This window comes from Triturus cristatus, chromosome 4_2 (genome assembly GCF_964204655.1).
Source record: "Triturus cristatus chromosome 4_2, aTriCri1.1, whole genome shotgun sequence".
Taxonomy (NCBI): domain Eukaryota; kingdom Metazoa; phylum Chordata; class Amphibia; order Caudata; family Salamandridae; genus Triturus; species Triturus cristatus.
Genome location: NC_140586.1, coordinates 834,053,968 through 834,080,099, shown reverse-complemented (window position 1 = coordinate 834,080,099; position 26,132 = coordinate 834,053,968).

Sequence of the window (26,132 nt, the reverse complement as noted above, 5' to 3'; positions counted from 1 at the left end):
ATACGAATTCTCGGCGTGCCGGAAGGTGCGGAAGGGGGCACAATGGACCTGTTTGTCGAGGAACTGATAACAACGCATCTGCAGCCTACTAGGCTCTCAAAATTCTTTACGGTTGAGCAGGCAAATAGAGTGCTGGAAGGCAGATTCAAACCCGAAGTTCCCCCAGGCCAATCGTGGTGAGGATTTTCAAATATAGGGACAGGGACATTATTTTACAAGCGGGACGAGTTGCACCACCTATCGCGTTTGAAAATAACAGGTGACATTTTTTACGGCCTTTACGCTTAAAGTCCAGCATCAACAACGCAGTTTCCTCGAAGTGAAGAAGGCTCTGCGCGAGAAGGGGATCAAGTATGCAATGCTCTTCCCGGCTAAGTTACGTGTGGAAGCGGATGGAAAAGTTTGGTTCTTTGTCGCTCCAGATGAAGCTTGGGACTGGTTAGAAGGGTGGTGTACTGTGGGCAAGAGGAACCATCTGAATCAGCGGGACAGACTGGGGCAATTCAGCGCAGAACAAGATGCTAGGTCTGAAACCGATGGCAGCCGGATAGCCGACGACACTCCAAAATAACCACACTGTACCTTGTGCCAGCATCGAAAGCAGTTAAGTGGTATTCCTCCGTTCTGGGCCTTGGCGTATCTCACCTCCGCCAATGGACTAAGAAGTAAGGTATTGAACTAATTGTGGTCTACTGACTGGCTGCGACCGGGGAGTGTGAAATGTGAGGGAAGAGACTGGGTCCACCACGCAATTCTCAACTTGATACGAGGTTTTACTGATAATTGAAATTGAACGGGCGGACGGCTGGTCCACGCACCTATAGTTTCAGGGGTGGGCGATAGGCGCGCTGCAGATTTGGGGAGGCAGGAGGTTCTAATACGCCATGCAGGGATGCAGGGAGGGGGTGGGGGTTTGTAATGGTGGGGGGGCGGGACTTCTGTCAACAAGTAACTTCGCTGTTGTCAGTGACAACTGCATCCTTACGGATTCAGAAATTGGCGCAGACTGAAAGGAGGGGTAAGAGTTGTTTGTTGTGTTATTTGTTTAACTTAGATACTGATGACATGGTACGATGGAAACGGTCATTAAGACCTATGCGCTTTCCAATGTGGAGCGAGAGAAAGGGAGTGCTCAATGCTTGGATGTGAGCTACCTGGAGCGTGAGAGGCCTGAATGGACTCAATTGACTTACAAGGTTAATACTGTAACTAGAAATGGGGTCACCTTTAAAACAGGGTCTTAAATTGTTGTCCTGGAGTGTGAATGGCTTGGGTGACAAGCTAAAAAGAGGCATAGTGATGCAATATGTAAAACGATATTCGCCTGATGTGGTCCTGCTCCAGGAGACACACTTGCTGGGAAATGTCTGTGGTGCACTGACCAGATGGGGCTTTAGGCTAATGGCATACTTAGCGTTCAGCAGTGGATCTTGTAGGGTAGGCATAATGATGCGAAAAAGCTTCCAAATGGGTGTTGACCGCACATGGACTGATAAATTGGGTAGATTTGTCGCATTCTCGGGGAGATAGGAAGGCCACATTTTAAATCTAGTATCGGTATAGGTACCACCCGGCCTCCAGACCTCGGCTTTCAGGGACCTGGGTGACCTCCTACTTACCCCACCTGAAGGTAGACTCCTTGTTGGCTGGGACTTCAATTCAATAGTTTCAGATACTCTTGATCGCTGGCCCCCAAAAACCCTGCCTTCTCCTTCTGCCCGTACACAAATTCGTAACTTCATGGAAGCAATGGGCCTCGTCGACACATGGAGGGCTCGCCACTGTACACAGCATCAATACACATTTATGCAGGAGCCCACCATAGCATGTCCAAAATAGATTATATCATATCACCTGCAGATCAACTAGGACAGGTCAGGAACGTGAGCCATCTAGCTAGGGGAATTTCAGACCATTTGCCTATTTGGGCTCTGTTAGAAATTGGCGATCCACAGATTAGACAAGTGGCCCTAATAAAACCCTGGTATCTGAAAAAACCCTAATCAGAGACAAAATAGTGCAGAAAACCGAGCTGTACTTCAGTGAAAATAAGGGCTCGGTGGAGTTCGCTCTGACTCTCTGGGAGGCCTTTAAAACTGTAATTAGAGGCTATGCTGTTTCCCTGATTGTAGGCATCAAGAAAGAAAAGCAGAAAATGCTAACTGGGCTGAGGAGTGGGAGGATCGCGTTTCATTGTATGCCAATGACATACTGTTATATTTGGCATCGCTCAGTGCCTCCCTCAATAGAGCAATGCATATATTCATGGCATTTGGGAAGTGCTCTGGCTATAGTATTAACTGGTCCAAATCGGTCATCTATGTTCTATGTGGCACGACACCTGCTCTGCCACTAGGTATCTAGATCAGTTGAGCCAAATTAGGATTTAAGTATCTGGGGATCTACATCTCTAAAGATCCAGCCCAGTTTTATGGACAAAATCTTCTGCCCCCTTTACAGAGACTACGCTCCGATGTCCGACACTGGAAATCTTTGCCACTGTCCTTGCTGGGGTGCGTGGCATTATTCAAAATGATGGCCTTGCCATGCTTCCTACACAAATTGCAAAACTTGCCTCGCATAGTCGGCGTAGACTATTTTAGGTCTATAGAAGCCGCCCAGAGAGAGCTATTATGGCAGGGGAAGCCACCCAGGATATCCATTCAGAAGCACACACGAGAGTGGTACGAAGGGGGAATCGCATTTCCTGATATCAAAATATACTATTGGGCTTCACAGCTTATAGCAATAAATCTGTGCATGTATAGGCCCCCGGGGGACCCTGGCTTTCAAATGGACAGGTGGTTGCTCCCAGGGGGTGATTTTACAAGAGTGTTATACACTAATTCCACGAAACTGAACCTGATGGGCCCCACAATGCATGCGGTGCAGATATGGCGGATGGCTAGCAGAAACATGGCTCGGGAAGGGAAAATAACACGCGGTACCCCACTCTGGGATGCAGATGTCTTTGGCAATCTCAGGAAAACCAAGGGTTTTGACCGATCGGATTTGATTGGTATCTCTAAGGTTGGGAATCTGTGGAAGGCGGGAGATTTCGACCCTTTTTCCTAACTGCAAAAAGAGTATGAACTGGCCAATACAGAATACTTTAGGTACATACAGATCAGACACGCACTACAGACTGTGATCGCTAAGTGGGAGACACCACCGGAATCCACCCCACTAGAAGATAGACTCCTAGATGGATACATGCCGGAGAAATTAATAACCTTGACCTATAGGAAACTCATTAACAATTTGTCCTACACCCTCCTCCAGCTTCGTTCAAAATGGGAGCACGAAGTGGCAGAGTTGGAGGACGAGGAATGGCTCGAAGCGCTGACTTCCGCTAGGGAGGTAGCTATTTCATCTAGATTGAGATTAATACAGCTGAAAGTGCTCCATAGAATCTATTTTGCGGGCCCTGCAATGGTAAAGATGGGCTATAGATTGGAACCAGGATGCATGAGAGGGGGTGGGCAGGAGGGATCTTTCATACATACTCTCTGGGAGTGCGCACATATACAGGAGTATTGATCCGGAGTTACGAAGTGTATGTTGGAGGTGATGGGATGCAAGGTCGACTATAGTATAAAATTGTGCCTCCTGAATATATGAGGCCCCACGGACCTAAACACCAAAGAGAAGATATGGCTGACCTTAGGTTTGATAATCGCAAAGCGGAACATTACACGATTGTGGGGAGTGCAAGAGCCACCATCTCTGGAGGCCTGGGAGAGAGATATGGATTGGTGCATGTTGACAGAGAGGACGGTGTATGAGTCTAGAAGGTGTCCCCGCAAGTGGTCACAGATCTGGGATAAGTGGAATACCTACAGGGGAGGTATATGTGAACCCCCCCAGCAGAACAATGAAAGAGACCCAGAGTAAGATAAGAGACAATTTATGGAATGTATTACTCTCATGGTACTACTGGGTAATTTGGGATTCATGGGATAGTTAACAAGGTCGATGCACTCTTATTGATTAATGTCTGTATAATATGTATTTTCTGTGACTATGTCATTAATAAAAATAATTTTTTTTTTAAAACTGCTCTTGAACAGACTCCAAACTTTCCAGAATTCAGAAGCCAGACTCAACCTACTAAGCTGCTCCCACATAACAACACAACTCAGGAAACCCCGCTGCCTCCCCATGCACAAAGGCACACAATTCAAACTCCTCACACACACATGTAAAGCACTACACAACATAGGCCACACCTACCTCAACAGACGCATACACTTCGACCAACCCTCTAGGCACCTCTGCTCAGCCGGACTCTCACTGGCTCACATACTCTTCATACACAAAAGCAGAGCAGGAGGGCAAACTTTCTCATACGTCTCCCCCAAACCATGGAACAACCTCCCACAACACATCAGAGACTCCCCATCCCTTCCTGAGTTCTGCAAGGAGCTGAAGACCTGGTTTTCTGAATAATCTCCTTGGAGACCATCGCCTACCCACCTGCAAAGCACCTGGATATCTACAAGGATGATTTTCACGGTATACAAATCTGCATGGCATGACATATTTCTGGGTCGAAACATGGCATGGTGCCCAGAGAAACCTAGAGTAATTGCCAGTGGCTAGACGTATTGAAAGCATTTCTCTCATCACCTCTTGTGTGTTTCAAGAAGGTGCTAAGACACAATGACCCAGATTTATTAAAGCTTTTCACTGGGTTTGTGTCATAAAAGTGCTGCAAAGCGGGGTGAGATTTACTATCTAGCGTACACCAGGGTTTTGATGAAAAGCGGCACTATGCACTGGCACAAGTATGTGTGTGTTGTTGGCTCATGGCAGCCAACAGTGAGCCACCGCTAGGTGGGAGTAAAAATGCACCATACCTTAAGAGATAGAACACATCTTTCTCTCTCCCTTTGACGCGAGGCAGTGCAGCTTGTTGCATCTAATATTAGTTCATCTGGGACCATGATTTTCTAATGTGCCATCTAAAGCTGAAGACACAAAAAAGAAAAACATGCTAGAGGAAGGAGGTAATGGACAATATCAATGCTGTATCAACATATCCATATGATGTTGATAATGTTAGAAACATATCCCAAACCTTGAATTTCTAGGTCCGTATGCGAGTCGCCAAGCATGAAAACATATCAACTGGTGGTGGTTTTTCACCTCGGCGCTACGTTAAGCCACAGGATAGACAATTATAACCATCTTCATGTCCAAAGTGGAAGACATTAATGAAGTTCTTGAGGTTGGGGAGAGACATGAGAGTTGCAATGGAAGTGCATGTGTTGGATGTATGACGTTACAACGCACACTATTACAACGCATGCACTTACAACGCATTTTTTACAACGCATAATCCATTACAACGCATGACATTACAACGCATGACACTACAACGCATTTTTAAAAAATACCTTTACAACGCACTACCATTACAACGCATACTACCTTTACAACGCATACCATTACAACGCATAATATTAAATTACATTTAAGGTAAGTATTAGATAGTATAGGGGTAAAAATTACTATTCTAACTCCAGGGGGTGCAACAGTAGGGTAAGTGTTGGATAGTGTAGGGGTAAAAATTACTATTCTAACTCCAGGGGGTGCAACAGTAGGGTAAGTGTTGGATAGTGTAGGGGTAAAAATTACTATTCTAACTCCAGGGGGTGCAACAGTAGGGTAAGTGTTGGATAGTGTAGGGGTAAAAATTACTATTCTAACTCCAGGGGGTGCAACAGTAGGGAAAGTGTTGGATAGTATAGGGTTAAAAATTACTATTCTAACTCCAGGGGGTGCATCAGTAGGGTAAGTGTTGGATAGTATAGGGGTAAAAATTACTATTCTAACTCCAGGGGGTGCATCAGTAGGGTAAGTGTTGGATAGTATAGGGGTAAAAATTACTATTCTAACTCCAGGGGGTGCATCAGTAGGGTAAGTGTTGGATAGTATAGGGGTAAAAATTACTATTCTAACTCCAGGGGGTGAATCAGTAGGGTAAGTGTTGGATAGTATAGGGGTAAAAATTACTATTCTAACTCCAGGGGGTGCATCAGTAGGGTAAGTGTTGGATAGTATAGGGGTAAAAATTACTATTCTAACTCCAGGGGGTGCATCAGTAGGGTAAGTGTTGGATAGTATAGGGGTAAAAATTACTATTCTAACTCCAGGGGGTGCATCAGTAGGGTAAGTGTTGGATAGTATAGGGGTAAAAATTACTATTCTAACTCCAGGGGGTGCATCAGTAGGGTAAGTGTTGGATAGTATAGGGGTAAAAATTACTATTCTAACTCCAGGGGGTGCATCAGTAGGGTAAGTGTTGGATAGTATAGTGTAATATTATGCGTTGTAATGGTATGCGTTGTAATGGTAGTATGCGTTGTAATGGAATGCGTTGTAAAGGTAGTTTTTAAAAATGCGTTGTAGTGTCATGCGTTGTAATATCATGCGTTGTAATGGATTATGCGTTGTAAAAAATGCGTTGTAATGGTAGTGCGTTGTAAAAGTTGCGTTGTAAAGGTTGTTCCCCGCATGTGTTTGTTAAAAAGTGGCTGAGAATCCTCATCATAGTGAAAAGCGACTAATGTGATTTGTTTAACGTAAGGCCTGAGTGAAATTTGAATTATGCCGGTGTAATTTGCGTAATTTTAGGAATTTAATGTTACGCTGTTGTTGGAAAACGAGGCAGCATCTGTGAGGCCTGCACAAATAACATGACTACATTTGTCCTTCACTGGGAACCAAACACTCAGTTGTAGCGCCTGACTCTCAGATGGTAGCGAGCAGTCTGAGGCTTACTCAAGGGAGGTGGTGTGGGCTAGTGATCGCCATTTGCAGGTGCACAAAAATAACACTCAATAATTGATTGTCCAGTCTGTACTTTGCTTTATAAAAGTAAGAGTACATTGATTAAACACACACACTACTCAATACCATGCACCAATTTACAAATATACATAAGCTGTTGGAATTACTTTGTGACATTGCATAACATCTCCACCCCTCCCGCAGGGGGGGTGGGGTCTAGTACCCCCACTCCCATGTATGCACATCAACTTGCCCCCAATGCAGTTAGTTGAACATAACCTGGAGCGAGGGCCCTGCGCACTGGCACCATCCCAGTGGCGACCCACCCCATTACCTCAACAAGCATTAAAAAGGGGTAAACCTGCCTTGGTGACACATGACCCTGACTAAGCATCTCCTACTGACCATAAAGTATGCACCTCTATATCTTAAGGGCTAGCAGTCTTGGGTCTTCACCTAAGCGCAGTTGCAAGAATCCATGTCTACGCACACTTTAGAATGACAGTACTCATTACCTTAGTTGATCATTTGAATGCATTGCAATTACAGCCTCTAAAGGCATCACAGATGAGATCACAGGATTACGCATATACAGCCCGACACCCTAGCAGGACTGTCTGACAACATAACCCCACTTGGCTTATGACATCACCTTACACCAGCACATCACATTAAACAGATGAATTTCAGTCCCTCTGAAAGAAATGGTACAGTTACACCACTTCACCTCCAGGGGATGCCCTTCTCCAGACATCCCCATCTCAGTCCTTCCCTCCGTGATGCACTTCTCGTAGTACACCCTCAGCTGTAGAACATAAGTTCTAGCCCAAGAGGTGATAGATGCTGGCTGAGCACTTGAGGGGTTATTCTTTCAGATGCCCCATGAAACTTATGGGGGGACGGTTCTCCGTTAGGCTGGGGGAGGCGGCGGTCCTCCGGCAGCCCCCATGCACTGTCTTTCACTCATGAGGGTGACCCCCTCCTCTGGAGGCCACCAGGCGCCAAAAACGATGTTCTCCCCATGCCTTGCAAGGCATTATGCGCTTAGAGCTCCTTCCCGTGAATAACAGATGAGCGGCTCTCCCGCTGTGCCGGGGGGAGCCGCGCCGGCGATGCTGGCGGCTTCGCCGCTTTTTCTCCCTTCGGTGGGGGGCCCGGTCCCACCCGGACCCCCAGGTGCTGCTAGGCGACTCGGGGAGCCCACTCCCGGCCGCTCCTTCCGATTTCTGGGGCCCGGTCCCACCCGGGCCATTCGCGCCTCCGCTCTTCTGGTTCGGGGTCCCGGTCCAACCCGGGACCCCAGCCTGCCTCCGCGATGGAGGGCAGCCTGGGGAGCCCACCCCCGGCTGCCCCGCCGGCTCCCCGCCCGGCCAGCACCCTCGCGTGCTGCCGCGGGAGCCGGCACGACTCTTCTCGTCTGCCCGCTCCAGCGGGCAGACACGCCGCCTCCTCCATGGAGCGGTTCTTCGGGGGGAGTGCGACGGCACTTCCCCCCACCTTCTCCACCCTCGGGGCCCAGGGATGGGGTCCCGGGCCCCCGAACATCTTCGGGGGGCGCGACGGCGCTCCCCCACACCCAGCATCGGTTGGGGCCAGGGTGGGCTCCTGGCCCCCTGCTTACGGCCACCTTCACGGGGAGCGCGACGGCGCTCCCCATCCACCTTTTTCGGCGGGGGCCAGGGTGGGCTCCTGGAACCCCGCGGGGGTACCTTCACGGGGTGCGCGACGGCGCACCCCAACTTTTCTTCCTTGGGGGGCAGCCCCCGGGACCTGACCCACCCCGGGGGCAGTTGCCAGACCGGCGGCGGAGCCCCACGTGCTTCGTCGTCGGTCCCATCAAAGGTCAAAGGTCGCGTACCTTCTGGGGGGCATATCTCAGCCCCCAGGGGTCCGATCTTCTCCATTTTCGCGTCCTCTTGCTCCTGGTGGCGCCCCCCAGCCACTGGGCGCACTCTCCTTCCTCCTCCGGGTCCCCAAGGGGGTGCCTTCTTGCAGGGAACAGTCTTCACTGGCTCCCTGCACCAGCCTTTCGCCTGGCTCTGGTTCCAGGCCCCTCTTCTCCCTGCGCAGAGGCCACTGCTCCTGCGCACCGGTCCTGGGCTCTTCTTCTGGTGCTGTTAGGGTCCTGGGGGCAGTCAGGGGGTCTCTCCTTCCAACTGCCCATTGCGCCAGGCTCCAGCACCTTCAGCCTCCACCGACAACACCCCAGAGAGAGCTTCTCTTCCTCTGCAAGCCCTTTTTAAAAGTTGAGTAGGGGGCTGGCAGGAAGTCCCTGTTGGTCCTATCAAACAGCGACACATCACTTTCCTGCCCCTGCTCCCTCCTTCTTGTCCAGCCTCTGGGTTTGTTCAAAATGGCGTCGTCCAGTGTCTCTGGCCACATGGCCTCTGAAACCCAACTCCTTCCACGCTGCCTTCCCTCCTTGGTGCAGCCTGGTGCCTGGCACCCAGGGACAGCAGTTGATGGATTGGCCTGCAGCCCCTCCCATCTTCCTTTCGTGGAGAGGAGGCCCTAGCTTGTGGAAGAAAGGTTATTAATCCATCCAGCTGAGGTCAGCCTGGGTCTGGTCCTGGCTGGCTCAGAGGAATATGACAGTTCTGGATGACCCAAAAGCAGTACAAATATGACTTTGGACTCTGCAGAATACTTCTTTTCACATTTTCTACAGTGGACTTAAGTGCGTGTCTGGAATCTGTAGGCCTAATTAAAGTGAAATTAGCCCCTGGCTCCACATTCCCATAGGGGAATAAGGAAGTGAAAACACAGTAAAACACACTGACTTTCCCTGGCATGTCTCTTCCATCCTGAGTTCACTGTGGGTGAGTCCCAACTTATGAGGCTCCCCCACAGTAAAAGCTCCACAATAAGGTGCTCAAAAAGCGAAAAATCCGGGCGGCCCATGGTGTCAGAACCACCTTCTAACAGCTGTGTTAAGCTAAATTCTCAAAATTATGCCATTATGCAACTTTGTGTAATTAGGCACCATTCACAGTAAAAATCTACTGTAAACGTGATATTTGCAGTAAAATTGTAGGGTCAGATTTTCTAAAGATTTTATGTCAAGTCTGCGTTACTTTTTTAACAAAAACCTGACACAAAATACTTTTTGGTATGTAAAAAGCAATGTAAATGGTTATTTGTGTTGCTTTTTAAAAAAACAATTAAATCGATGCAGCACATTGCACTGCCTTGCATTACTTTGTGTCAGGAAGGCGTTCCATGAGAGGCGCATGGGCATTCCAGCACACCCACCAATGCATTGTAATGTCAAAAGATATCTACAAAGACTTGTAGGCATGGATTTTCTCCAAAATACTGAGCCTCCCTTATGTGTGTGTGTAACAAGGAGAAAAATCTTTATTTCGCCTTGTTATTTCAACTGTGCATGTGTGATGCATTTTGCAGCACACATACAAAGGGGAAATAGGCTCAAAGGATAGTTTTTATGCAAGAAGGTAACCTACAGAGAGAGCCGAACTGTGCCCTTTCTTTGAAGATACAGTGCAGTTGTGCCCTCTGATGCAACCCAGTGCAGCAACTTCACCTGCAGTGCTACGTGAGCTCTTTGAAAACGTGCCTCAAAGCGTGAATGCATGGAATAAACTGAATGCAAGCAGTTGTTGTTAGCTGTGCTTTTATACTTTTTGCAGGATCAATTTAGCACAAAATGCGTCCTTGCATTAAAAACTGATGCTAAAATGCAGCGCTGAATGATGGATTTACATTTAATGTAATTTTGTGTGATTTGCGTAGTTGTGCTGAAAATCCGCACACCCCTATTACACATATTCAAATTGATTCATATATGTGCTGCTACAGGGGCTTACAACACTTTAATGGTACTGCTGACCTGTATTGAGGTTGGACAAAAACAATCGTTAGCATTGCAATCTTGCTGAAGGGTTGATTTGCCTGCTACTCACCAGGCAACTAAGGGGCATATTTACATGAAAATGGCACAACGTGGTGCCGCAAGCAGTTTTGCCGCACCGAGCTGGGTCATTTTCAAAATGCAGGGCTGCGCCGTATTAACAAGAAAGTAGTGCATCCCTGCGCTCACTCCTGCACTGGCCTAAAAAAACTGCCTAGCACCATCGCAGGCATTGCAGGGATGGTTGTGTTTGTGCAGGAAGGAACACCTTCCTGCACAAAAACAATCATTAATGGCGTTTTGCTTCTTCTATATGTGCTATAGAATGCAGCACACATAGAAAGAGCAAAAAAACAAGGAGAAATCAAAGTATTTCTACTTGTTGCGCCACATTAAAGCCTCCTTTTGAATGACTGCCTCAGATTTACAGATCATTGTAAATCTGGAGCAGTGTCAAAAAGCCATGGGTGTTGCATGGAACACCCACAGCAGCACCTATTGCACGCCACTTTGCCACAGGAAACAGCATTGCAGGGGGCCATCTTTACAAGGTGGTGTAAAACCACACAAATTGGCTTAGCGTGGTCTTGTAAATATGGGCTTTCATAAACGCTACTGGAGCGTCAAAAAAGTGACCCTCCGGTGGTGCTAGGGGTTGTAAATATGCCCCTAAGTACATTGAGGGTGATGTGTCATCATAGTATGACCAATGTTGCTCCTCAGGATCATGGCATTGGATTTGATCCAGCACGGCAGGTCAGTATACACAGATGCGCATCTCACATTATTTGCACATTAATGGTGCGCTTTATTTTACAGTGGCAGTACACTTGTCCCTGTCTACGTGAGGTCACCAGGTGTATATGAGTGCATTGAACTGACCCTGGGACATCGGAAATCTGACTGTGGCACTGAAGCTTGCATTGCTGGAATTGGCTATGTGGGTGACCATGAGGATTTAATAAACTGACAATCAAAAAAAGTAACCCACCTTGGTATTTGATGTGTTGGGCACTACTCTCATCAGGTGGTACACCATCCGCTCATGGGCGGGGAAAGAAGCAATTCCTTTTTGTTAAATAACCCTCACACACTCTAGTAGTGTCATGCTTCAGAATCGGGTTTACCCTGACTCCTAAAGGTCAGGGTGGGCTCAACCGTATTCCAGGGAGCACTTAGGAGAACAGGCCTGGGGGTTTAAAAGATAAATAATCCTCTGTAAACTATAGGTATCCCTTTATTAGCGGAGTTTCAGGGGATATTAAAATGAAAGAAAAAGGGGTCGTGAGGATATAGTTGTCCTATGACCCCAGTGCCAACATGTTTCAGCCTTTAGTGTCTTGCCCGACTGGGTCCTAGGCTTTCTTCAGGGCAAATCAGATTCCCTCCCTGGAAAACAGTAAGGTACTACCTCGTTACCAATAAAATGTGTAGATAACTGCACCTAAGGACCAGTAACAGTTAAAGATCTCTCAGTGCTGTACTACAATGTAACAATCTGTCCTCTGCTGCCAGGAGACCCGGGCGGAGCCTGCCCTCAGCAGAGTCGTTGCATTACAGGCTCTGTGGAGCTGTGGTGGGGGGATGAGACATTACCTTCTGGAACAGGAGGTCAGCGGGGCCAGAGCCAGGGTCGGACTCGACTGGTTCGGGAAACTATCTAAAAATGGAGATCCGGCGAGTCGACCGTGTTATTAGATGACCACCACCGGTGAACTGAACGGACCGTGGATAGTCACAGGTCTGTCCTCTGATCTGCTCAGCTACCACCTGCGGTGCAAGCGGGTGAAATAAGTTTGGGCTGCACTTTGAAGTTCAGGGATCAAGAAGTCACTGAGCGCGGTGCCGCTGCAGCTCCCCCGACCTCGCTGCTCGTACCGTAGTCTGGTGCAGGTGACCTGGCGGGATGGATGTCAGGACGAGGCACAGCCTTCCAGCAGCTCCTCACTGCCATCACCGCTGGTAATAAATCGACGATAAGTAATCATGCGGGAATATGAGATCCTGCCTGCACTCGATCCGAGGCCCACCAGCGCCGGCTGAGAGTGACTCAGTATGAGGTAGGCCATTGTTACTACAGTTAGTTAGTAGTTAGTGAAGTCTTCACTAACAATATGCATAATACGACTCTCACTCTGCTGCTAAATTTGTTTTATAAATTATAAATAGTATGAAATAACAGTTTAGCGCGCGGTCAATCAGTTGCCTATCCACAGCTGAAGTGTAGTTTTCAAGGACGAGGCGCTGCGTGACAAAAGCCGTTTTGAGCCGGTCAGGTGAGTGATTCTCTCTGGTAGTGGGCCGTCGAATTCAAAATAAACATTACTTTCAGATCCACAGCGTCACTTAAGTCAGCAGAGCCTTGTGTAGCTCTCTGTGACAGCCTGCTGGTGGTGTAATCTGAGGGGCGGGCGGGCGGGCAGGTAGCGTTGCGAGGACCCGGGCCCGGCGGCCCGCCCAGGGTAATGTGGAAATATGGATTTTTCTGGTCAGTTATGTCCCCTATCTTGGACCCCAACGGTTCTATGTGCATGTCACAAGTACATGTATGTTCCCTCCAGTTCCAGTTATGAAGACGCAAATACATGTGCGTCCACCGTCAACATGTCCTCTGTCAGATCCGCCATGAATAGGCCGGATATTCCATTCCTAAGTACAAAAGGCCACCGGCTTTATATGGCTCACTCATGCCATTTTACAGTCCAGGCAAGTAGGCCCTGATTCTGTCATCAAACTCTTCTTGCCTTCTGCCTCTGAAAGCTCCAGTCTGAGCCTGCATCTGTGACCATGAACTTTGTCTCATTCTCTGCGCGGCTCACGAAGCCTGACATCAGCCTATTCTCTGCCAAGAACTGTATTTCACCTTCGAGTTATCTGCTTCCCCCCTCAGCCGATGCATTCCTGCCTAGTAGTTTAAGTAAACATTCTTCCAGTTACCAAGCAAAGGGCCCGGCTTCTCTGCCCTCATGCAAGTAATTCATAGTCCTGTTACTATGGAAGATTCCTGCCCTCGCATTTAGTGTAGACACCTAGACGCTTGTACACGCACGCACAGTCAGTATAGAATAGATTCTGTCCAAGAGTCCTTCCTTTGTGGATAACATAGTTCTTTAAACATAGGATGTTAGATATGATTTGGGATTAGGTTGACTTGACCCCTCAGACTTCTTGTCTCCACATGTAGAGCTAAATGTCAAGTCCCCTTCACCCCCTAGTTACACGTCATGCTGCTGCGCGCGCATCTATGCCAAGCATTATCTTATAGATCCACCTATAGGTGACATCACAACCAATTATGTTCCTTTTTACTCCTTGTTCCACCCATTTTCGGTTACGCAGACAATTCGTCATTTTCCTTATCAATTGTTACGCCTATTGCATTCGCTTCATTGTAATGTATGTATTATAAAAGTCATTTCATATCAATAATGTGTGTACTTCACTTCCTGAACCTTCGTGGTGACGGAACTTGGAGCATCCGATTATAATCGAGTATTGGAATAAAGCCCATTCCGAACCTCTAATACCACGGATTCTGCCTCTCATTTTACTGAGCTATTTTATTATGTTTCTGTATCAAATTCAGTCCCGGTAAAGGAAAATTATTTACCACATGAATGGCGCCCGAACAGGGACACTTTCTCATCTCACGCGCCGGCGGTGCGTTGCAGGCCCGGTCCCCTGCCACAGCTGGACGGACAATAACGCGTACCAGCAGGATTTCCTGTATCTCCCTCCGGTCAAGCGGGGGCGACTGAGACTGCGATCAACACCCAGACGAGGCGGTGAGAAGTGCGAAGTATCCCGACCAGAGCCTAGCTGAGAGAGCAAGATCCGAGGTATACAGAGACCCACCAGTCCGAAGTCAAGCCCAGTGTCCGTCGAGTCGAGTCCAGTCCAGTCCGGGTCAAGTTCAAGTTACTGAGGCCTTCCGTTTCCGAAGCTACCCGGTGAGTACCATTGCCGGGGAGGCATTTCTGACGTGCACATAGGTTGTGCCGGTCAAGACGGGTTTGGGTACACAAATCCGGTCTGCACTGTTTTAGCAGTGTATCTGTACTGTTTAGCAGTATATCAAGTATTCCGAAGTATTCCGAAGTGTCTAGTTATTGTCTAGTTATTGTCGAGAATTAAGCTTGGTGATTAGTTATGCAGACGATCATCATTGTTGTTTCAGTTAAAGGTTTAATGTTTAATGTTTAATATGTTTAAATACGTTCTGTATATTGTGGTATGAATGACTGTTCATTATCGTGTTTATTGTATTAAATCTGTTCAAATTCAAGTATCAGGTCAGTTGGTCAAAATCAAGTATAAGGTCAGTTCTCAATATGCCGCTCTTTTCGAAATTAAGACAGATCACTACTAGAAAAGGGGTTCTCGAAGAAGCCGTTCCTATCCCTCCTAGGGACACTCCAGGGCACTTTATGTATCATAAACATGGCCTAGACGCTATATTATTTCTTGATTTATGGGTAGACTACACCAAGGGATTACCAGAAAGTCAGAGGTGGCCCACAGCGGGAACCTGGGATGCAGAGTGCATCATGAAAGTAGAAGAAGAGTTATGGAAAAGGAAAGTCAGACAGTCACAGAAAGATGCCATTGAATTATGGCGTAAAGAATCTCATAGACGCACAGAAAAAGCACGTAGACAGGAAGAAAAGAATAAAGAAACTTCAAATAAAGTTCGAGAGAATGTATTAATTGAGGAAGGTATCCGAGTGAAATCAGAACAAGTAGACAGACAAAGAAATGCCCTTATGAATGGTATGTATCCCCTTCTGGCCGAAGGATTACCTAAGGCTACTCCAGAAACACCAAAAGACTTGCCAACCCCATTGTTCCCAATAAAAGTACATCCTAAGGGGCATCCTAGAACAGCAGAAGACGTTTTTCTTTCCTCATATTTAGATGACGCAGCTCCCGAATATGCTAATTCCGCCCCACATAGACCGCATACCAGGGAGGTCCAACGCCAAGATCCGGCACCCGTATCCCTACAGCAACAAATCGAGTCACAAGTTCTGGCAAGCACATCTGTTTCTGTATCCGCTCCTACAGCTACTTCTATGGCTGTGTCCACACCTGTAGTTGCTGTGTCACGTTCGACGAATCCTTTCACACCCGACACCCCAGATGGGGCCACGGGGGGTGCTACCAATATCTTTTCTACGCCACCCAGAATAAATAAACTGACTTTTCAAGAGTCAGCACATTCGCGTACACCCAAACTCATAAGTGCCCGTGCGCTTAAGGAACTTCTTATAGATTGTAGATATGACCCTGTGCCTGGAAAAGAGGACGAAATGACCCTAGCATCATTACGTATCAGACGAGCCGCAGTGTATTTAGGGAAGTTACCAGGAATGACTGCGCATCTAGATAATATATACCATTTTTTCCAAACAGGGCGAGATCCAGAATGTATTTACAGAGCTATGGAATACCAGAAAGTAGAGATACAGGGGGAACTGTTACGTTTCCTCATAAACTGTGTGATCAGAAATCAAGACCGACCGGGGGTAGACCCGGAAGCAATGCAAATTCTTACAAGATGGAGCCAGAATATATCAGAAGGGAGACATGATAAACAAAATTGTATAATAGCCATGTGCCGAAAGATCCGTAAAGAAATAGAACGCCTGCACGAAGAGAGATTAGAGGTAGACGAGTTCGAACAAAGCAAGGAAGAAGGGTCAGGACCGCCCACAGGACAGTCAGAAACTATAGCCTATGTAGGTAAAAGAAGATCTTGTAATAGTACGAGATGTCTTATTGACCCGATACGCCCGATATGTCCAGACAATAACAGGGGTTTCCGAACACCCGTAGTCCATATAAGGTCTAACGAGCATTCGTTCCAAACAGCTGACAAGTTACTCCGAGAACGAAGGGGTTATCATTTCCTCGATTCTATGGATGAACAAGATTTAGCCAGGGCAGCTGTCCATTGGGTGGACAGTCCCGGAAAATATAGTGATGATACAGTAGTACGCACATTTTTGAATCTTACCCCAGATGAACAAAGGTTAGCTGGGATTTATATGATTCAACAACTCATTATACTATATCGGAGTCAGCATTCAGATCCTGGTCCCTTACCCGACATATTGACTGAATTACTCACGAATAGATGGAGAGGTCCAGGTACTAAATTAATTAAAGAAATTCTAGAATCAAGAAAGCAATATATTCTTTTTGTATGTTCAGAACATGTTCCATTGCCCGTCAAGGAAAGAACTACGTATCACATAGATAGACAGAATCCCTTACGAGAAGTGCACCCAATAAAGGGCGAGGACAATCAGTTTAAACGCGTATTTGTATATACGCCCATATCGAAAATAGAATTGTTACAAATGAAGAAAGTGGTACCCAGTCATGACAAAGACCCAGCGGGTTTTCACCGAGAAATTAAAGACATGTTACTCATGGGAGAGTACACCTATCCCGACATTATGACAATATTAAAGGTATTGATGCCTGCTGGCATTTATGAGAAACTCAAGGAAAAAGAGTGGGAGGTAGGAGACCAAAAGATAGAATGGTCAGTGTTAGAAGCTGAAGAAAAGGCCCGAACTGCAGGAGCAGGACTTGGGGATAAAACTAAAGCACTACCAGGTTTATTAGTACAGGTACTGCCACGTTTATTAACTACGAAAAAGGAAGACTGGGGTACAATTTCAGCCTGTAAACAGAAGCAAGATGAGGACACTAGTGATTACTATGCCCGATTTGAAAAATGTTTTGGTATAAATAGTGGCATAAAAGCAAGTAGCGAATCATACCCACATCTGTTTGTAACAAAATTAGTAGAAAATGCCCTGCCCCCAGTAAAGAATAGAGTATTAAAATTCGAGAGCACCTGGCAAGGTAACACTCCATCACAAATGTTACAAATGTTACAGTACCATCACAATAGAATTAGAGAGGAACAAGAACACGAACACAGACGCATGAAAGACACGAAAATGAAAATGTTAGTTTCCCAGACAGTTCCAGCTGAAGGACATAAAAAGGGTATGACACATTCCGATTCAGCAGGACCTGTAAAAGGGACATGTAATTATTGTAAAAAGCCAGGTCATTACGTACACGATTGTCCAGTTTTAAAACATAATATCAGCATAGGTAAAACACAAGAAAGATCACGGCCACTTAGACAAGATCAGAATGAACAAGGAGCTTTGCAGCATGCCCAGGCCATGCCAGCCGCACAACAGCCAATACAGTTTGTGCCAGCTGCACCACCGTTGCCTGTTGCTGCCACACAAACAACAACACGACAAATGTATCAGACCGCACAGTATGAATACCCTGAGTATCAGCGTTACGCATGAACTAGCCTAGAGAGGGAAGTTGACTTACCCCTTATCGAGATACCAGTAGATCAAGAAGGACCTTATGTACACAGTGAATTATTAGGTCAAGATAGAAAATTTTTACTCGATACAGGGGCAAGTCGAACAACTATAAAACGTAGTGAAGTTCCAGGGGCACCCCTCTCAGGCTCACAGAATATTTCCCTGGGTTTTTCAGGAAAGCCTATTGTTAATGAAGTGTCACAGCCTCTTCCACTTACGATAGGACCTTTGACCCGAACTACAGATTTATTGCTTACTAAATCATGTCCAGAAAATCTATTAGGAATAAAAACGTTAAAAGCTCTAGGAGCTATAATATGTTGTTCTCCGGAAGGAGTAAGATTGTTTTTACGTGATTTTAAAGGTCACTATGTATCTAGAGACATGGATCCCCGATTACAGACTTTACCTACACGTCTATGGGCACAAGGCCCTACCGATGTTGGTTGCATGAATATTACACCATATCGAGTCACATTAAAGGCAGGAGTGGTGTTACCACGAATGCGACAATACAAGTTACCCCCAGATGCTGTAATGGCTTTACTACAAATCATTGACGAGCTCATTACCCAAGGAGTAGTTGTAGAAACAGACTCCAATGTATGTAATTCCCCGATAATTCCGATTCTTAAACGAACAGATCCCAAGGCCCCGCCAGTCTATCGATTGGTTATTGATCTGCGCGAGTTAAACAAATGCATTGTGCCACAATTCCCTGTGGTCCCAGATATCTCGTCATTACTGACAGCCATTGATTCCGAAGCAACATTCTTTACTGTAATCGATCTCAAGAATGCCTTTTTCAGCGTCCCAATAGACCCGGAAAGCCAATATTTATTCGGATTTAGTTTAAATGGACGTAGCTTTAAATTCTCACGCGCACCTCAAGGATTTACAGAAAGCCCCAGCATCTATAGCCAAGCACTAAAACGAGAACTTGACAGTATACACATGCCAGTTAACACTGCTCTACTTCAATATGTCGATGATCTGCTGATCACCGCCCGAAGCGAACCTGAATGTGAAAAAGCATCACTGACAGTTTTACAATTTCTAGCCGAAAAGGGGCACAAGGTGTCCCCTTCTAAGCTGCAATTCTGTGTCCAGCGAGTTATTTATCTTGGACACTCGCTGTCCAAGGAGGGAAGGCAGCTTACACCAGACCGCATTCAGTTAATAGCTAACATGCCAATACCCAAGACACAAAAGGAGGTGCGGGCTTTCATAGGCCTCACTTCATACTGTAGACAGTGGATCCCGCAATATGCATTTCTAGCAAAACCACTCATTCAGTTGACAACCCAGGAGGCAGCCACATCGACTGTTCTCCCTTGGACTCAGGAACATACACAAGCTTTTGAAAGCCTAAAGAAAGCTTTATGTCAAGCACCTGTTTTAGCAACGCCATGTTACAGAAAACAGTTTACACTCTTTGTTACAGAACGCGAAGGTACTGCTTTGTCAGTACTCACACAGGAACAGGCAGGAGGACACAAACCATGTGCTTATTTTTCTAGTACATTAGATCCCGTAGCTCAGGCTTTGCCTGCATGCCTGAAATCAGTAGCAGCGACAGCTTTAGCAATCAGACAAAGCGATGCCATAGTGTTAGGACATCCATTGACAGTTCAAGTACCACACACAGTAGAAGTCCTTGTGAATAGAACGCAAACACAACACTTGACTATAGCACGACTTACAGGGTATGAACTTACATTGTTTCAGCCACATATAGAAATCAGACGCTGTAACACATTGAATCCTGCCACACTTTTGCCAGTAACCGGAACAGACCCACTAGCTCATGACTGTATTGAAGTTATTACTATAACGACAAAACCCAGACAAGACTTGACAGATGTCCCATTGTCAGATCCAGACCTGACGTTGTATGTAGATGGTTCATGTATGAGAACAAGTACAGGAGAGTTAGTGGCTGCTTATGCAGTCACAACAGATACTGAAGTCATTGAAACTAATCGTATTAATACTTTGTCAGCTCAAGCCGCAGAGCTTATCGCTCTGACACAAGCCTGTATTCAAGCCACAAGTAAAAAAGTCAACATATACACTGATTCACGTTATGCATTCGGAGTCGTACATGACTTCGGCGTGCTGTGGCGAGAGAGAGGTTATTTAACTTCCCACGGTGCCCACATTCAGCACGGACCCCTCATTCATGCCTTATTAGATGCAATACATCTACCTACTGCAATATCAATTATGAAATGTAAAGCTCATACGAAAGTTACTGATACCATTTCTCAAGGCAATGATTTAGCCGACAGAACAGCTAAACAGACTGCTCAAACTCAAACTCCCGACATGACAAAGACAATAGTCCCGATGCCGACACATTGTATGACAGTTAAAGATCCTACTCTTGACGTAATTGACATACAGACACATGCTACACCAGACGAAATAAAGAAATGGACTGAATTAGGAGGGATCCAAACGGACCAAGGATGGATGATGAAAGAAAAGTCTGTATGGTTCCTTCCTGATTCAATGGTCCAAGTCATAGTTAACACTATACATAGTCCAGCACATCTAGGAGAAAAAGCTATGCTAGACAGCATTCAACACATTTGGTTCAATAAACATTTACGAGCAGCAGCCAAACAAAAAGTCCGTACCTGTATGATCTGTTGCCAGTTCAACCCAGGAAAAAGTGTTCCCGTAGAACAGGGTGGATTTCATCCTCCTGATCACCCTTTTGAAGTCCTCCAGATGGATTATATCCAGATGGAACGATGTCGAGGATTCAAATATGTTCTCGTAGTTGTCTGCGCTCTGTCCCGTTGGACGGAGGCATACCCGGTTTCAGATTACACTGCCCCGACTACTGCCAAACAGTTAGTTCGAGAATTCTTCCCACGATACGGTTTACCACGTGTTGTCTACTCAGATAACGGCCAGCCGTTCTCATCCGCATTAATGAAACATGTTTCACTTCTGCTAGGATATCAGTGGAAATTCCACTGTGTTCGACACCCCGAGGCAGCAGGTCTCGTAGAAAGACATAATCAGATACTGAAAATCAGACTGTCCAAAATATGCAGAGAAAAAGGGGTCGACTGGATAGTAGCATTACCAGTTGCACTTTTTTACATGAGAATGGTAGCGCACTCTCGAACAGGGCTATCCCCGTATGAGGTGATCTTCGGCAGACCACCAAATATGTGGGGGACGCCTATACCACGCAAAATAACTGATATTGACTGTAATATGCTGACAGATTACTTGGCTTCCTTGATGTCTGCACTACAATCTTGTCGTTCACAGGTAGCTGCAGCATTTCCCGACAACACTGAGGTGAAACCCCATGACGTAGTTCCGGGTGATATTGTATTTGTGAAAAATTTCGACCGAAAGACTCAGCTGGAGCCCAGGTGGAAGACACCCAAGTTGGTTCTGCTGACCACAAGAACAGCCGTGAAGATCGAGGGCCGCAAGGGTTGGATTCATTCAAGTCATATCAAGAAATTTCATGGACAATCCTCGGATATAGACATTGTGCCCTGCACTCCCTCACAGACTGATTCAAAACTTCCTTTGGTTGAAAAGACTGAAACAGAACTTTACAAAGTTAAGTTGAGACCTAGAACGTCAGACGGTTTGATTGTTTAAGTCCCCTCCTAGGTGAAGCGGTTGAATCTGTCTCTGACATGTATCCTCTAGACCTGAATCATGGACAGTCGCGAAAAATGATGAAACGACAGGCGTATTGTAAATCACTGCGTAGCCATTGTATAGTGACTTTATTAATTTTGTTTTCCTTAAGTCTTTTAATAATTATTACAAGTATGTTGTTGCACATATATTACCCTATTGCCAGAAATGTTCACAATGTTATTGCAGAACATTCTTTTAGTGACTTACCCCCGCATGAATTGTCCTATAGACTTGCGCTGCGCAATAACACTTTCATTAGTATGTTACATCATTCCCATCAGACTAGTAATGCAACTAATTGTTGGGTGTGTGGCCGACTCCCTCCCTATCAGAATTATGAAGGAGTCTTGCCTTTCTTTCCACATCCATTTACACATAATGGCTCCTGTGGAGCATGGTTTAGTTTAATGAATTCCATAGACTCAGACACAGCAGTTTACCAAGATCAGTGGGTATGGGGAAACCTGAACCTAGTTTTACTCAAGGTCTGCTATCCTGACAAGGAGGGTCGCCCCAAAAGAACAGGAACTGATCTAGAAAATGAAGTATATGGATTAGGTAATTTTACACCTAACCTCATGATTCTAAATGTCGTATCCGAAGTTGAACTAGTCTTACCCACCATGTCAGTATTCCCAGCAAAAGGTGAATTGTGTGTAAGAAAGGTTGGTTCCATACATATGGGCCATAGTAAGTGCACTACTACAGTAGAATTCAGTGATCAAGGAAAATCTTCATTCAGAGCTTATCGCCACTCCTACTTTATATGTGGTCAGACTGCATATATGCGTCTACCTCTAGATTGGGATGGTACCTGCTATATTGCATTCCTTTTGCCACCTGTTTTCCTAGCTCCTCCTGATTATTACAGAAATATTCATTTAGTACACAATAGAGAGCGGAGAGATCTCCCAATTGTCGATTATACTGAGACGGCATGGGACAAGTATGTGGATTTCAATAAAGGCATCTTTCCCTATATAGGTACAGTTACCAATAGTAAGCTGATACGTAGATTAACTAGAACCCTTGAAGCAGTAGTGAATGAAACTATTTCCGCCTTAGGCAATTTAACAGAAGAGCAGTCTGCTATGCGGATTGTTGTGCTTCAAAATCGTCTTGTCCTTGACGTCATCTTGGCTGATAGAGGCGGAGCTTGTAGGGTCATCGGATCCAGCTGCTGCGTATTCATACCAGAGAATTCACCATCTGTATATAAAGCTATAACTCGCCTTCACAAGATTGTAAGCCAGATACACCAGAATCCAGGCACCTGGACTTGGTCCAGTTGGTTTTGGAGTGTGATATCAGCCTGGGGATGGAGAGTTCTATCATTCCTAGGTATTGGCCTTCTCATACTATTCAGTTGCTGTCTATGTCTACAATGTGGACCAGCGATTTGTGGTCTGTGTGCCACATCGTGTATTCCACCACCAAGATTTCATTCAAGATCCCGGAAGAAGAAAGAAGAACAAATGATGCTATATGAACAGATCAATGGATTAATGAAGATTGATATCTCCTAACGGGCAAGTAGGGGACAAGGAGGGAATGTGGAAATATGGATTTTTCTGGTCATTTATGTCCCCTATCTTGGACCCCAACGGTTCTATGTGCATGTCACAAGTACATGTATGTTCCCTCCAGTTCCAGTTATGAAGACGCAAATACATGTGCGTCCACCGTCAACATGTCCTCTGTCAGATCCGCCATGAATAGGCCGGATATTCCATTCCTAAGTACAAAAGGCCACCGGCTTTATATGGCTCACTCATGCCATTTTACAGTCCAGGCAAGTAGGCCCTGATTCTGTCATCAAACTCTTCTTGCCTTCTGCCTCTGAAAGCTCCAGTCTGAGCCTGCATCTGTGACCATGAACTTTGTCTCATTCTCTGCGCGGCTCACGAAGCCTGACATCAGCCTATTCTCTGCCAAGAACTGTATTTCACCTTCGAGTTATCTGCTTCCCCCCTCAGCCGATGCATTCCTGCCTAGTAGTTTAAGTAAACATTCTTCCAGTTACCAAGCAAAGGGCCCGGCTTCTCTGCCCTCATGCAAGTAATTCATAGTCCTGTTACTATGGAAGATTCCTGCCCTCGCATTTAGTGTAGACACCTAGACGCTTGTACACGCACGCACAGTCAGTATAGAATAGATTCTGTCCGAGAGTCCTTCCTTTGTGGATAACATAGTTCTTTAAACATAGGATGTTAGATATGATTTGGGATTAGGTTGACTTGACCCCTCAGACTTCTTGTCTCCACATGTAGAGCTAAATGTCAAGTCCCCTTCACCCCCTAGTTACACGTCATGCTGCTGCGCGCGCATCTATGCCAAGCATTATCTTATAGATCCACCTATAGGTGACATCACAACCAATTATGTTCCTTTTTACTCCTTGTTCCACCCATTTTCGGTTACGCAGACAATTCGTCATTTTCCTTATCAATTGTTACGCCTATTGCATTCGCTTCATTGTAATGTATGTATTATAAAAGTCATTTCATATCAATAATGTGTGTACTTCACTTCCTGAACCTTCGTGGTGACGGAACTTGGAGCATCCGATTATAATCGAGTATTGGAATAAAGCCCATTCCGAACCTCTAATACCACGGATTCTGCCTCTCATTTTACTGAGCTATTTTATTATGTTTCTGTATCAAATTCAGTCCCGGTAAAGGAAAATTATTTACCACAGTACAATCATTTATTTTCTGGCGAGTCAGTCGAGTACTACTCCTTTTTGAAATAATTATAGCACCCTGGCTCCCGGCTGTAACCTGTGTGTCAGCCTGAGGCTTGCCAATCAATGATGTCTGGTGCCGATCTGCGGCGTTCGTTCGCGCAATAATCAGTCCACGCAAGGTACTTTTAGCGTAAAAGGCCATTTTATTAGGACAGGGTTGGACAATCATAACCAGAAACATAACACAAATCCCCAACAATCCCCAACAACAACATTTCTCACTATCCCATACTCTCCAAGACTCCAACTACTCCATCCCCACTTCACACCGCAACCTTCTCACTTCCATTCGCTTCCTCACTTCTCTTCCAAAACTCCACCATCATCTCCATTCGACGTACACTGGTCTGACGCACCCCCACGTTTCCCCAGTATCCCCCTCCCCGGAAGGGTGAGTATGCCCGTCATGGACTCCTCCCCCCTCCCCAATCTGCCCCACACACACACAACCCGTCCTAAACTGCCACGCTGATAAACATGACATCTCCAACTCGTCACGTGATTGCCGGGTGGGCGGGTGGCCAACGATCCACTAGCTGACCCACCCTGAGGTGCTGGGGAAAGGAAGAGGAAGGACTTCCTCTTCCTCCCCCCTTTATCCCCTATCTGACGACCCCACCCCTTATCCCACCCCTTCCTCCCCTGTCCTTCACATTGCGCGAAATCCCCGGGGGAAGACTAGACCGCTGGTCTTACTTCCCCCGGGGGCCGCATCGCGCAATAATCAGTCCACGCAAGGTACTTTTAGCGTAAAAGGCCATTTTATTAGGACAGGGTTGGACAATCATAACCAGAAACATAACACAAATCCCCAACAATCCCCAACAACAACATTTCTCACTATCCCATACTCTCCAAGACTCCAACTACTCCATCCCCACTTCACACCGCAACCTTCTCACTTCCATTCGCTTCCTCACTTCTCTTCCAAAACTCCACCATCATCTCCATTCGTCGTACACTGTTCTGACGCACCCCCACGTTTCCCCAGTATCCCCCTCCCCGGAAGGGTGAGTATGCCCGTCATGGACTCCTCCCCCCTCCCCAATCCGCCAACCAGGGAACCCCCAGAGGGCGGTTACCTGCCCCACCCCGCAAAAGTGCACCTTTCGCCCTCACCCCCTCAGACACCAGATCGACTCATTCCACAACCCACTGATAAGATCCCTCATCTCCATAATATAGTAAGCGTTTCCCATGTGCGAAAGGTGCACGCCATCATCCCTAAAAAGCAAGGGCTCCTCGAGCCGCAGACCAGGGTGCGCCAGCACCTTGATCCCACAGTCCTCACAGAAAACTCTCATAGCCCTATTCAATTTCCTGCGAGCTCGCTCCACCGCAGCGGGCTTCAATGCCCCCCTCCAAATCCTTCGAGGAATGAATTCTGTCCACACAATACAGGCGCCGGCCAGATTTCTTTTCATCGCTTCCAAGTCCCGTTGCATCAAATAAATCAATGACACCGCCGATTGCCGCACCAGATCGTTCTCTCCCAGGTGGATAACGAGCAAATCCGGACACCCTTGCTGCAAGACTTTCTTCGTGAGCCAAGGCAAAAGTTCCCCCCAGCGCATCCCACTCCTGCCCCACCAGAACACCTCATGACTGCTGCTTCTCAGGCCCAGGTTACGCCCGTACACCTGCCTGTCAGAAAACTTGGCAGCCCAAT